Here is a 13,972-nt window from a genome sequence, read left to right as displayed (position 1 = left end):
ATTCTCGGTATCTCGACGTAATAGAAAACAGCCGATAATTTGAAAATTATTAACCCTTCGAAGCTCGCGTTACATTCGATGGATAGGTATCATTTTACGTATCATTTTTCCATTCACTTTTCCGGGTGAACGAATTTTGCGACAGTGGATGATGAACTACGTTTTACGAAACATCGAAAATTCATTTTCTCGTCCAATGGAAGGTGAACTAAGAAAACTATTGGATTACTATTCTCGTAACAGTTTTTTTTTTTTTAATAAATTAACGCAGTATCGACAATCGCAATCGTGCGTTCGATTAGATTCTTTCCGGAGAAACTTCTCCGTGTTTTCTACTGAACTTTTCCACCGGACTTTGACGAGTCGATTTGAAAGAAAATGGTCAAATTTAGGAACGAATCGTCGCAAATTGGAATGCAACGAAACCTTGCAAAGCGGAGAACACAATGGGAAACGTTTCTGCACCGCAGTCGCTTGCAAAAAATGTCACGTCGATGTAACATTCCACGCTGACTCCTCTGGATAAATTGCGCGAAGCGCGTAACAAACGATTCTCACATTTCTCTATACCGCTTGACCATGAAGAAATAAATCGCACGATCGCTGCGCCGATCATTCTTTATCCTTTAAACTATGACTCAGAAGCGTGTACAGTTACGGAGGCGTAACGTAACAGTTCTGGACGAGAAAAACCGAGGAATTTCGAAAGAAGTCATGCAAACTAGGCGGCAACACCTTTCGGAAAGCGAGTAAAAAATGTGGACTCGGGTATTCGGTGGAACGGGCAACAATGAATCGTAGAATTCCAGGTTAAATCAATTCGCGTCTGTCGAAGCGTGACTCGAATAGTATAATTGCGGTAATTGAAATCGGTGGAAAAGAAATTTACGTTCCAACTTTGTGGTAACGAACGGGTTTTCCTCCTCCAGTGTTATTACCGTTCGTGCATCGCGTTTATATTTTCATCCACGGTGGATCAATTTTATCATCGTCGCGAAGATATTTCCATCGCACTTTACCGCCATGGGTTCCGTTCAACCCAACTGTCGACGATTCTCCATTTTTTCGTTGTTTCTATTTCAACTTATCGAAGTTCAATAGAAAAGTTTCCATCAATTTGCTACACTAGGTTCGAAAATACAAAGGTCGAATCGCTGAAAGATGATGCACCTCATCGAATATAACGATTTTTACGTTTCGGTTGGATTCAAAGACCCCGAGTATGATACGTTATTCATTCTATAATGCTACGTAGAAATCGAACCATCGTTTCGTTTTACCAAAAATTGCAAGTGACTAACTTCGTATTTATCGTCGAAACATTCGAGTACTTGGAACGAGTGTACTCGAGAGCAGGAAACAGGAAGAAATGAAAAAACTGGTAAATGTTACAAATGTTGCAACGGAACGGTGGTCCTCGATACCTTCGCTCGTAACGCGATTAAAACTTTCGACGTCGGGAGCCATACTTCCCATACAGTTCGAAGATGTTCCTCTCGATAAATATCGCGTTTATTTACCCGTGCGAATCATTTTCCAGCACGTTTCTATCGAACTTTGATTACCTCCGACTATCTCCGCGGAATGACTTCATCGTTCGACGCTGACCTCGGTTCGGAACGAGTTCCACTTTTGATTCATTTATCAAACTATCCCGCGATCGTCCTTCGAACGAGAGACAACCTCCGGAGTCGGTGAGAGACGAGCTTTCCACGGCGAACTATTGCTCCGAAAGAGGCAACCGGACGAAGAAGTCGTGAATGAAGATGCGCGTGATGGATGGAGGATGCGTGGTCTCCCGGTGGACCAAAAGAAACAGCGAGGCAAGAAGGACGAGCACGTGGCGTGGGAGTACGCGGGGATGGAGCGAAGGGAACGAAGGAGCACGCGTTGTGGGCGGACCTCGAGGAGGTGGTGGAGGTTCAGGAGGCGGCGTTGGTAGGGGCCACCTCGATAAAACCAGAACTACGAAGGTAAGGCGATACGAACTTCCTCCCGAACCGCGCACGCGGACTTTCCTCTTTTGCTACTGGCACACCCAACGAAATTTCGTAAGCCTTTAACCCGCACCGCGACCTCGAAATTACCGCACGATTACAGCTACTCGGCTTCGAGGCTCCCGTTCGAAGAGTCAGCCGTTTCTGAGACGACGGTGGGCATAGCTGAAACCCAACTACTTGGTAACGCCGACGATTCTTCCGCGTCGACTAACATTACTTTTTGGTATTTACGTGAGAGTGGAATCGACAATTACCTGGTACGGTAACAAGGTCGGGTTGGAACGCATAGATCCTTGGATGGTTTCGTAGGAAAGTATCGAAGCTCCGATCGACGCCAATGAGTATTCGATTTCGTGTTCAGTGACTCGATGTTACGAGCACGTTGAGGGTGTTTCACTTGGAACTTTTTGGCGTGGACGAACTTAACTTTTTTTTATTTACAAGAGAATTGAATCGAGAATTTCTTCTATTGTAGCAAGATGGAGTCAGGGAAATAGTAATCCTTAGTTTTTATGCCAAGTGTCGAAGATCTAATCGATGCTAATGAGTGTAGATTCGTTCGAATTGAAAGTTACAGTGTATGCTAGAAGCACGTTGAGCGTGTTTTACTTCGAACTCTTTGGCGTTGACAAATTCAGCTTTTTTGCTGTTCACGTGAGAAGTGAATCGACGATGATTTCTATCGCAATAAGATAGAGTTCGAGAGAACGGATTCTTCCTTGGGTGGTTTCGTGATAATGTTATCGAAGCTCGAGTCGATCTAGCTCGGTATCTTCGATGCCGATAAGTATAGTATTCAATTCATGAACAGTGGCACGATGCTAGGAGCACCTTGCATATTCTCCTTGGAGCTCTTCGGTGTCAACAGACTTTGCTTTTGGTATTTCCATGATAGTAGAATCGACAATGACTTCCATTGTAACACGGTCGGAGCTTCGGTCGCGTGAAAATAGATTTGCCGGATGATTTCATTGTAAAGTTGCCGAAGCTCGAGTCAATGTCTTGACGCGACGTCGATAAATAGGTACATTCAACTTCGAGTGCATTTGGCACGATGGTAGTAACACCTTGCGTGATTGTATTTGGACACTCGCGTGTCACCAATTGTAAACACGCTTCGTTGTAAAATTATTTAAGCTCGAATCGGTGAAATTTAAGCTCGTTTCGTTGAAACGTGTATAGGAATATTTTCTTTCGGTAGTTTCGCGTATATTGTATCAAGAATATATTCAGAGGCGATGTGTACACACTGCGATTTTGGGGTACACGCGTCCAGTAGTGTCAAGCACGAACGATTATCGTCAGATTGTATTATACATTTATCGTGAAAAGATATTTGCGATAACAATGGTAACGTTATCGATATTTAATATTCCTCGGTAGTATTCCCGGACTTTATCGACCGGAAACTTGCAACACTCTCCAATTGTACCACGAATAACGGTCCCGCTTCTTTGAACGAATTTCAAACCCGTCGTTACCTAAAAAAGGAACTGTGCACATCTCGCTAAAATCGACCGAGCGTATTAACCATCCAGAGTGAATCCATCCGAGTGTGAAATCAACTATTCGCAAGAACAATTACGCCTCTGTGAATACTAAAACTTACCGGTGGATCCGATTTTCCAGCAATCGACCCAGTTTCTTCGTCGCGGCGAGTAGCGAGCCAACGCGACAAATTAATTAGGTAACCGCGATAAACCTCGCGGAGCTATTTGTCCTTGCTCGAAATTCTCCTCTCTCGAGCGTCGCTAACCGAGAAAGCAGCTTACACGAATCCAGTCCGACGATTCGAAGAGAACGATCGGAAAAAGCTTCGATATCCGAGCGGAAATCACTCTTCGTATTCTTCCGTGTTTCCATCGCATGGAAACGTGGACTCGTATCGTGTATCGATCGATGCCAGAGGTTGGTTCATTGTCTCGAAAAATCGAGCATTTTTCCAACGCGGAGAAATCACACGGGGAATATTCTCGTTTAATTATCGCCCTCAGCGACAGTCTCGTCATCGGTTCGATCTCTCCGTACGATTGGCTCGGTAATTTTCGCTTTTTCTTTTCTTTTTCTGTACCTTTTTCGAAAGAGCACCTCTTCGACGAGACAACGTAACAGACCCATCCTCTAATCACTTTCTCCGGCTGCCCTTTGGAGACCGGATCTGCATAGAGCCACGGCTGATTGCTCGTAATTAGCGACGCGTGGCCCGCGCCCACGTCGGGTCAACCTCGTCGAGGTAGACGAGGAGGACGATCCTTGCTAACGAACCGTAGTCTAAGGTCGTTCACGAGACACGCGTATGTAGCCCGTGATACCTACGCACCTACGCACCCACACGCGCGAACGACGTGTGCGATCCTCCTCTTGCGGGTAATCAACGTGACGATTCACTCCGCGATCAATGCGGGCAATGTTTCTCGTCCGGTTGCTCGGTGACGCTGATTTCCTGCGCCGCGGACAAATTCGCGATGTTATCGTCGCCGCGACCAATTGGATTTTCAATCGAAGAGCTCGCTTCGAAAACGTCACGTTCGTCGAGTCGAAGAAACGGAATTTTTTTTCTGTTACATCTTTGGAAAAAGCTTTCGAAAGAGACACCCGAACGAGGAGAAAATGTAACGAGGAACGAAAACTAACTTTCCAGTTAGTGTTCATTTTAGGGGACAACGTAGCGAGTATTTTCGAGATTTTTTTACAACAACGCTACACGTTCGGTTAGAGACACATTATCGCGTATGAAAAGAATCTCGATCCTTTTTCTTATCGCAATAATTGGATAGTTTCTTTATCACGTAAAAATGTTAAACGGGGAATATTCCTTCGAGTTTTTTACAAATTTGTAACACTATTAGACTCACTTTCGATAAATGTCGTTATTCCAAATCTTTTCTATCTGTCCGATTATCGACGACACGTTGGTCGATGAAAATTTTCATCGCCAGGTAATCGCAATACTGGAATATTTTACAAAATATTCGTAATCCGTTGCAACAACGTTTTGGTTGTAACCAACCGACGCCGGTTACTTCGACCTCGGTGCGACATTATCGGGATATAAATTATTAATCGAGGAATACAACAACGTAACTCTTTGAGGTCTTGGGAGTAATTGTCGACAACTAACAGCTGATCATCTTCGCAGCACACCTAGCGAAAGGTTAGCAGAATATAATAAAACATTGAAGCACGTGTAACATAGACAGACCGATGAAATATTTTTACTCGAAACTTTAAAGACACTTCTCGAAACAAATATCTCGAAAACTTGAAAAATGATAGTTTTTAAATTCGACTGCTTATAAATAACCTGCTCGTCGTCCGTACTATTGGGTTGTTCGGAAAGTCATTTCGTTTTCCAAAATGGAGAATATATAATTTAATAAAATGTGTTTCAGTTTCACACAAAAAAAAGAAAAACGAAATGATATCGCGGTTTGTAAATAATCGAATTTTAGTAGCTGAATCGTGGATTACTGCTTTAATTGCCGGGAGTAAACGACGCTATCGCGTAATTAGAAATAAAACGAAACTGTTGGATAATCAAGAGAACCATTCAGGTATATGATTAATATTGTTATCCCTTGAGTAGCGAATGACCGTTTGACGCTTTACAAGCTGATCTTAGATTAACGCTACTTGCGAACCGGAGGAGCTTCATTATTGCATCGTGCTCGGTAATCCATTTTATGCCCCTCCCAACCAGAAGAATTCGCTTCCATTCACAGAAATTACGATCCTTGTTTTCTTTACGCACGATGAAGTTGATCGACGACATAATTAAGCGCAAGTAGGACGAAAACAATGGAAATTGGAGAAACGCAGCGTCACGATTGGTATTGCGATAGTCTTTACGGAGAGAAATATTTTCGATAAATTTTACAAAAGACGATGTGAAAACTGCTTCGTTTGAATAATTTTTCACTCGGTTGTTCTTCGTGGAAACAAGGCATACGATACTCGGTACGATAAATTCGTTATTTGTTTCATAGAAAGATGAAAGTAGCTGTAAAACGCATTACGCGTTTGCAATGTCGCTATTGGCGAACGACAATGTTGACAGTGTTTCTACACTGATGTTTTTGGTGTCGCAGAAGTAATAACACACCTACAAGTTTGTCGTTTCATCGAGTACACTGCAGTGTACTCTGATATACGATACGATAACCACAAGAAACCAGAGATACTGGATCGTTGTAAACATAAAATAAAGCAGATGTCAGTTGCCTTGTCTTACAACCTGTTAAATTTAAAATATAATGGTCGCGTATTCAACGTGGAAGGTGTTGTTTCGCGCCAAATCGATCGTTTCCTGTACACGGAGTCAGGGATTTCGATGAAATTCGTACACATTGTAGTCCGTGGAAAATTAGACAGGGTTTAAGTCATCGTTTCGATGGTTTCGAGTATTAAGAAAAGATACAGGACATTGAAAATATCAACCGTATCGAGTTCCTCTTGTTTTATTTCTATCGCGAAAAATCGACCTTTCGGATTCATTTTTCGTGTAAATCGTTCACGTCGCGACGTGAAAATAACGAAGAAATTCTTATTTAGTAAATTTCGGTTCGAAGATCTCGCATTAAAAATCGAAATACTCTTCGAAGCTTCGTTTGTGAAACATCCAATTTCTAGCACGGTTATTTCGTTAATAACGCTTTGACGAGCCTCGTCGAAGCTGAAGGTCGCAGCTTGTTACGGACAATAATGTACAACTCACCACCTCTATTCGATCGATCGACGTAGGATTGGTGACACTGGCGTAGGATTGGTTTCTGTCGAGCTCGAGCTAATATTCTCGACACGTGACTCTCTCGAGATAACTCTGGTTCGGATAATGCAGTTTCGATCCGCTGCGTAATTCTCTCACGGAGTAATATCACGCGACAACCATCGTAAATGTACTCTTTCTTCTCTTCAAGTGTATTCTTCCCGCAAGAATAGGAAGTGGTCTGCTGATTTCCAATTACACTTCCCGAAGTTCTTCGATACACCGACAACGATCTTTCCGGTTACAAGGATTGTTATATTGCCAACACGCTATTTCGGAAAATGCGTTCACGGACCTACGCGAAGCACTACCGCGTCACAGGAAAGTTTCCCGAAGACTGAGGTGACTTTCGAATGCGATGCTCGGTAATGTAGAGGGCACGACTCACTTATTTACATTTTGGGCAAAAGTTTCGGTAGGATAAAACACCGAGGACCGTTTGATTTATAACTTCTACGTTCAAGATTCTAGGCGAATGAAAGAAAGCAGAATGTATTCGCGTCGCGGAGTTTTATTACACGGAATCGGTAATTTCAGGTACATCGTTTTTCCTTCGATCGATACGGAGAGTCTGTAAAATTCTAAAAGAGGTACAAAAGTGAAGCATCGAAATAACGTAAAGACTCGTCGATTTCGATCGTAGACCTCGTCGAAACAATAAAACGCGAGAGCGACACAGCCCGCTGAACGCATGGGTCAGTTACCCGAAACGGGAAGCACCGCGACCTTTAACTACTCGCCGAGATGTTAATTGCGAAATAACTGTGCTAGGAATGACACATTTTACAGAGAAAGCTCCGAAGAATCGAGCTATATTTTTCTCGAGATTTTCGACAACGTACCGGCGACCCGAAATTTACAAAAATTCGACTCAAAAGAACACTCATTCCTACGAGTCGATCTCCTCGAAAACGATACAAAGAGACCCTCGAAGGACTCGATGAATTCAGGGACGATGATTCATTCGCCTCGGCGTAAAATCGTACACCGTTTTGTACTTTTTAAACAAATTCGATCGTATTTATTCCTCAAAAATCCATCGAGAGATCTTTTCACCGTGCTTCGTACTCAGAACGATAACGGTGAAACTGTAGTTACGAAACCTACGATAAGTAAAGGCGTTTCTTCCTTTTTGTTTCGAAATTTAAATACGAGGAAGTAAAACCGTCGAATAATCGTATCTGACCACATTCTCGTGGAATTGTACGAGTCGCCCGGATACAAGTACTCACGGAGTACTTTCTACGGACTTTTGCAGTGAACTGTGTTTCTTATCGAAGGGAATTTCAACCGAAATGGTAGCACGGAGCTTCGCGAACTCGGGATTGAGACCTGAGGGAAACGTTCGCTCGCGTGGCTTTCGATGCGAAAGATATTCTATTATCGGCGAAATTATCGCTCGTCGAGCGGCGTCCGTTAAACGCATGGACGAACGTCGCTCGTAAATCGGCGTTAGTACCTAGTAACATTACTCCAGATGCCTGTGCTTTCTCTCCGAACGCGAGTGTCGCGCATTACAGTCAGCATGATGAATGTAATGACAATAAATTATTCCGGATATCGGCAGTAAAGCCGCTTTATCGCGCGACCGTACGTAACCGTGGCTTCCATTAAGAAAGAAATCGGTTTCGTCGGGGCGGAATATCGTTCCGCTGGAAGCTTTTATTCGGACAAATTGCTCGTACGTCTTGGGATTCTTTTCGCTGTACCCGCTCGAAACGCTTCGTCGTTCTTGCGACTTTTCTCGCGTCGATTCGTAGGAATTTGCTTCACTCGACGTCGCGAAGCTCCGCGTGAACACGTGGAGACTTTTTGCGAGAAAGCGAGTACGAAGTGAAATAAAAATACCGAAGCTCGAACACGATTTTGCAATACTCGTTGCGAAGAGTGAACCAAAATCCGTGGTAAACCCGTAACGGATATTTGGAAAGTGTTTTCCGGATTTCGAAGCTGGAGGAATTTTGAATTTGCTATTTTTTTTTTATTTTCCTTAGAAATCAAGGGCAATTTTCTATCGCAAAATCAAGGGCAATACTTTGAACCACCTTTGTCGTTTCGTTACAACTTTCGCTGTACAGGTAATGCGAGAGGGAATTAATTTTGTATCACGATGAAGTAAATTATTCTAAAATAATATTCCAATTAATCATTTTGAACGAAACGATAGGAGATGCTTTTAAATACGAAAGTATCGGAAGCTGTCTGTTAGGTATCCAGCGGGGAAATCATTCGGAGAAGAATGATTCGTTTGTTCGAAGAAAGTGACGTACGAATGTCTGGAAACAGTGTCCGACGATGACAAATAATTGATCGGTTCTACGGCCGTCTTTGAAATATTTTGTCCGATGATTAAAAGGAACCGGAGAAACCGAAATTCGTGTTATCTTCCTCCGGGTAGCGAATAGAAATATTTCGAAGAAAGTTTTCCCTCGAGTATCTCGCGAATAAAAAGCAGTCCGTGAAGCACGAACCAATTACACGTTTGAAACTCCCCTGAGAAACACGAAACAAAGCTTTCACTGTCCTAAATGTGAGCAATACTTTAAAAGCTTTTTACCGTAACGTTTCGACTCTTAAATTTCGAGTCGTCTTCGGCAAATTGTAACTTTAAAAGTCCAAAGTGAAAACAGAAAAATGTGCAGTTAATCGCGAAGGGCAATTGGACATTTGACGAAACGAAAGGATCGAAACGTGACGATGGAAAGTTTCTACAAGAGCGTTTAAAATATTCCTCAACGTTACGATAATTTCTCCAAATTTCCTTCGACTGTATCGAGAAGTACAATTTTACGTTTCTCCAAGTTTCTGTAAGTTCTGTAAATCTCGAGAAGCACGATTCTCTCGGAATTTTTGGCGTGTTACTCGCGACGCGCGACACCAATTGAAAGTTGAAACGTCTCTGGAGGTCTGGCGAGATTCAATAACCGAATTCTCGAGAAACGTAGAGAAACGGAAAAGAGCGATCTCGTTAGGTAGGAGTGTATCGTGGCGGAGGGAACGCGGCAAGAAAGCGTACATACGTACGAAGCGCACCGAACGCGATCGCACGCCACGAACAACAGGCTCCATCGGTACGCCCGGCACCGGAGCGCGGCCGTTGTAAAGATCAAATCGATGCGTCGTTACACCGTGTCACGAGGCCTGCACTGCACGCTCGTGCATGCGTCTGCACCAGATGCACTGCACACTGCACTTGCACAGAGAGAGGCACCACGCGTGTGCGCCCGCCGTGGCGTTCGCCGACCGCCGTGATCTCCGAACTGTGTCAAGGCTTCGCGTAACCGCGGGTGACACCTTTTCACCACCCCCTAACCCAGACCTAACCCCGAAACGGAGAACACCGTTGCGCGATAATCGTGAAACGATTTTTCCCCGGCTGGAACGACCACGGTGACGACGAAACGCGAGTTGACGCCGAGCCTCGGAAGCGGAGTCGAACGCGAACCGGAGCCGAGTTCTAGGTACGACTGGTAGGGGTCTGTACGGGGTCTCGGAGAAGAGCTGGAAGGGGATAAGGTCGAAGGTCAGGGCTATGCCGTACGACCCGTGACCCCTGACCCTCTCGATCCCTCCGACCCGGCCGACCCTCCGCTCCCTTCCTTCTGTCTGCTCTTTCTTCTTCTGCGTTCACATCTCTCCCGCCCCGACCGTCTTCTCTTCGAACGCCGCCAATACGGCGTCGTTGCCTCGTTCTAGCCTTTTCCTCCGAGTCTATTTTCACGATTTTCCGGTTAGAACGTTCGCGATGTCGCGTCGTTCCGTGAACCCCCACCCGGGGAACGAAATCGGCGACGTTGCGGCGCCAAACCAGGGATTTTAAACGTTCAACCGTTACCAGAACCGCGGTTGTTGGAATTTTCATTATCGGGACAGTCGTTGCTCTTGTTGTTCTCGATATTAATAACAACGAGCGTGGTATTCTTACGAATCTGTAGACGCATGTTATTTTTATTTACGTCACCGTCTAAATTGCTTCTCGAACGTTACAACAAGGTAGTATCTTCGTTGTACGAAACTCTGTCACTTGAATTTTATGTTATCGTTACAAAGTTTTAGTTTCTTGTTGCTACAATGGTTGGCATTGTTCTTATTATTCGTGTCGACGGAATATTTCTCCAACTTTTATACAAGTATTTATTTTTATCGGTACAAACGATACACCAGTAATAATTTACAAGATACGAAGGTGAAGTACAATATTTTAAATAGTGTAAAGTGAAGAAGACTATTTCTTTTAGGTAAAGAAGTTTTTATAGACGTTTTAAGAAAATTTAATTTTCTTCTTTAAAAGTAAAGAAGAATCTTTACCTTTTTTCGCAGCAATATTTCTTTCTGTTACGTTACATCAATATACGGTAACACTTTCGTTTTTGTATACATCTTGATTCGTTCGTAGACTTTGGACAGCTGTATCAAATGTCACGGGAAAAAGTTTAGGGAAAAAATAATCGACTTTTTTCTTCCTCTTCGTGTTCTCTTCGTGACTGCATTTTTTTCCAAGTGACCGTGCTCAAATGCTTCTCAACTTCGAAAAGAAACGGCGAAACGCGATCGTTGTCCTCTTTACGAGTACGTTACGATTCCTCGATTCTTTGTTACATCTCTCGAGAACGAGAAATCGGAAAAAAAATAATGCATTATTCCTGCCGTTTGTAAATATAATCCGTATATACGTACATAATTATTGAATCGAAAGTTTCCACTCTTTAAAATTCCTTGTCTTCGTCTAAATACTTCCAAACTACTATCCATTGTCCCAACAATTTCACGAAATTGTTTTAAAAAATATCGTTCAGAAATATCTTCTCGCAATTAATTCACTAGATTACAAATTTCAAATTTCAGAGAAGACTTCCACAACGCGTGCAGCGTTATATTATTATTTCAAGTTTACGGTAAGCAAGTTAGTTTAACTCTGTGCAATTTAAAACTATTTGCAAAACGTTCCTTTTCTATTATTATTTTATCGTTAATTCTTCCGCTGAAAACTATTTTAATTCTTAAAATAGTTTTTCATCGAATCAAAGTACCAATGACCTCGAGTTCGCGAAATCCGCTGCAATAAATCAACTGTTTGTCAATAGATTCGATAAAAGTTCGAAACTTAGTGTAATAAACGCGAATGAAATACTCGTTTCGGTGAGTATAATAGAACGAGAACCAATATATCATATTTAGAGGAATAATCTACGCTGGCGTATCTCGCCAAGTCGAACAACAAACGATAATTATTTATCAAATTACGATTTACTACAGTTACCGAACCTATTGGTACAGCGATAGATCCAACGACTTATTAGTCGCAAAGAATTGCACGAACAAAAATATTTTCAAACGTTTATATTTCTTGGCGGCGATTCCGATTTCGACGATGTACACAGAAACCTATTTTTAAGAACCGATAATTTATATTTTGATCGAAATGTAAAATTGATACGGACCTTGACCAAATCGCTCGGAATTCGTTCTCAAAAATTAATATCGATAATGTCAACAGGTAACAGGAACGGATATATAACGGACAAAATACGTTCCGAATTATTCCGTGTGCACGAAGTGTATAACAATTTCGTGGGAATATATTTCAATTCTCGCATAAGAAGCACCTTCGAGAATTCATTTTCATTGAATACCTTCGCTAAACGTCTAAATATACATTTGCCATTTTTTACTTACTTAACTCGAAGTTTACTACGTAGGAAATGTCTCCGGTTACTATTATTTTTATATACTTTTAACGACGGTGAGTCGTGATTTGTTGCAATACATTACGAAGGATATATATTCGACGAAGTCTACACGATACGTTGATTACGTGCCACTTATGGCACGCTACATCGTAACGAATTAAGTATCATCGTTAACTACTGTCGTTGTGTCGTTTAATTTTTCCTTCGCCAAAGAAAATAGAGAAAACGTTCGTTCGACTTCCTCGTGTAAAATTTAATTTTCTTAAAACCTCCATAAAACGCTTCTCGTCGCTTCGACGAACAACGAACGAAAAATTACAAGAGGTATTATTCGTGGCCCGCTTTGTTCGAAATCTAATCGAATTTTAAGGCGAGAATATGAAACGTAAATGTAAAGTTTCATGACACGATGAAACAACTCTCGAGCAATCTATGGTATCAAAAATATATTCTCACGAACGTGATCTACCGAACAATCATTCCAAGAAAATATTTTCGATACTCGGTGAAAAATGTCACCGTATCGAGATCAAATTTTTCTTCCTTTGAAACCATCCCCGTTCCTCGCGTCGATCGACCTCACAGAAACCTATACGAATCGATACCCACGAGACACCGTGTCCACAGATCGATTCGGAACCTCCACCGAGACATTTCGACTCGCGTTCGAAATGTCGAGATACGTACCGTTGAGTCACGTCGAGGAAGAAATTAAGAGAAACGAAGAAAAGTTCCGGGCTTGTGTTGTGCGCAGCTCGCGGTTATAGAAACGCGTTATTTTTGCAACGATCAGAGCGGGATCAGGGCCGTGTCGCGCAGCGACGGTGGGAAACGGTTCTGTGTCCGTTCGTTTAAGAGAGTTTCAGAGTCCGGCCGTGTGCGTGAAAGTGAGCCACTTAATATGGATGTGTGCGGAAGACCCGCATCGGACCTCTGAACCATGACCCTCGCATCGGGACCATCAGCGGCGGGCCGACCGACCGACCGGCTGGCTCTGAACGCTTGAAAAATTTCACGTTACGCGACCGAACGTGGCCAATTATCGTCCACGCACGCGCTGCGTTATCTTCGCTCCAAGACTGTCCCGTACCCCCTCCTCGACCCCACGGAATTACGCTCGGACGAGTCAATCGAACGCGTCTTATCTCCGCCGCGATCGTTAACAGAAACGATCCGTCATCTTCCGCCGCGATCTCGTTCGCTCGGTTGCGATCGACGTTGTCGGTGATCGCGCCTGGGGGGTCGAGAGTGGCCATTCCTCGCGCGACGCGCTCCAGAGCCTTTTTAACAGTAGATCTATCGCTTGATTTCGATGTATCGAGGTGTTCCTCGTACTAGGTTCTTCGATCAATTTTATCGTTCGGTAAAACTTATCGAACAGTACTGTTCAATGTATGTTCGATGTTGTACCATCGTTCGACGTGGTTTTTTTCTTGTGTAGTTTTACCGTTCGACAAAACTTATCGAACAACGTGTTTCAAGAAACTCGACGATCGAGGAAAAAGAGAGACTTTTGA

At 43.1% G+C, this 13,972-nt stretch overlaps 1 protein-coding gene across 4 annotated transcripts in view; it reads right to left on the bottom strand.

Annotated features, from left to right (window-relative positions):
• Window positions 1-10,109, bottom strand: part of LOC143147569 (uncharacterized) — a 274,942-nt gene extending 264,833 nt beyond the window's left edge. Inside the window, exon 1 of one of the 4 annotated variants that reach the window (XM_076312922.1) lies at window positions 9,786-10,109. The gene's annotated coding sequence lies outside the window, so the exon portion shown is untranslated. Of the gene's footprint in view, window positions 1-3,609; window positions 3,788-9,785 lie in introns of those variants that run through there. The other 3 variants (XM_076312923.1, XM_076312919.1, XM_076312920.1) reach the window with 3 other exon arrangements.
• Between the last annotated feature and the right edge of the window lie 3,863 nt (window positions 10,110-13,972).

This window comes from Ptiloglossa arizonensis, chromosome 5, assembly GCF_051014685.1.
Source record: "Ptiloglossa arizonensis isolate GNS036 chromosome 5, iyPtiAriz1_principal, whole genome shotgun sequence".
Lineage (NCBI taxonomy): Eukaryota > Metazoa > Arthropoda > Insecta > Hymenoptera > Colletidae > Ptiloglossa > Ptiloglossa arizonensis.
The sequence above is the reverse complement of the archived record's forward strand: the minus strand, read 5'-3'. Positions and strand labels throughout refer to the sequence as shown.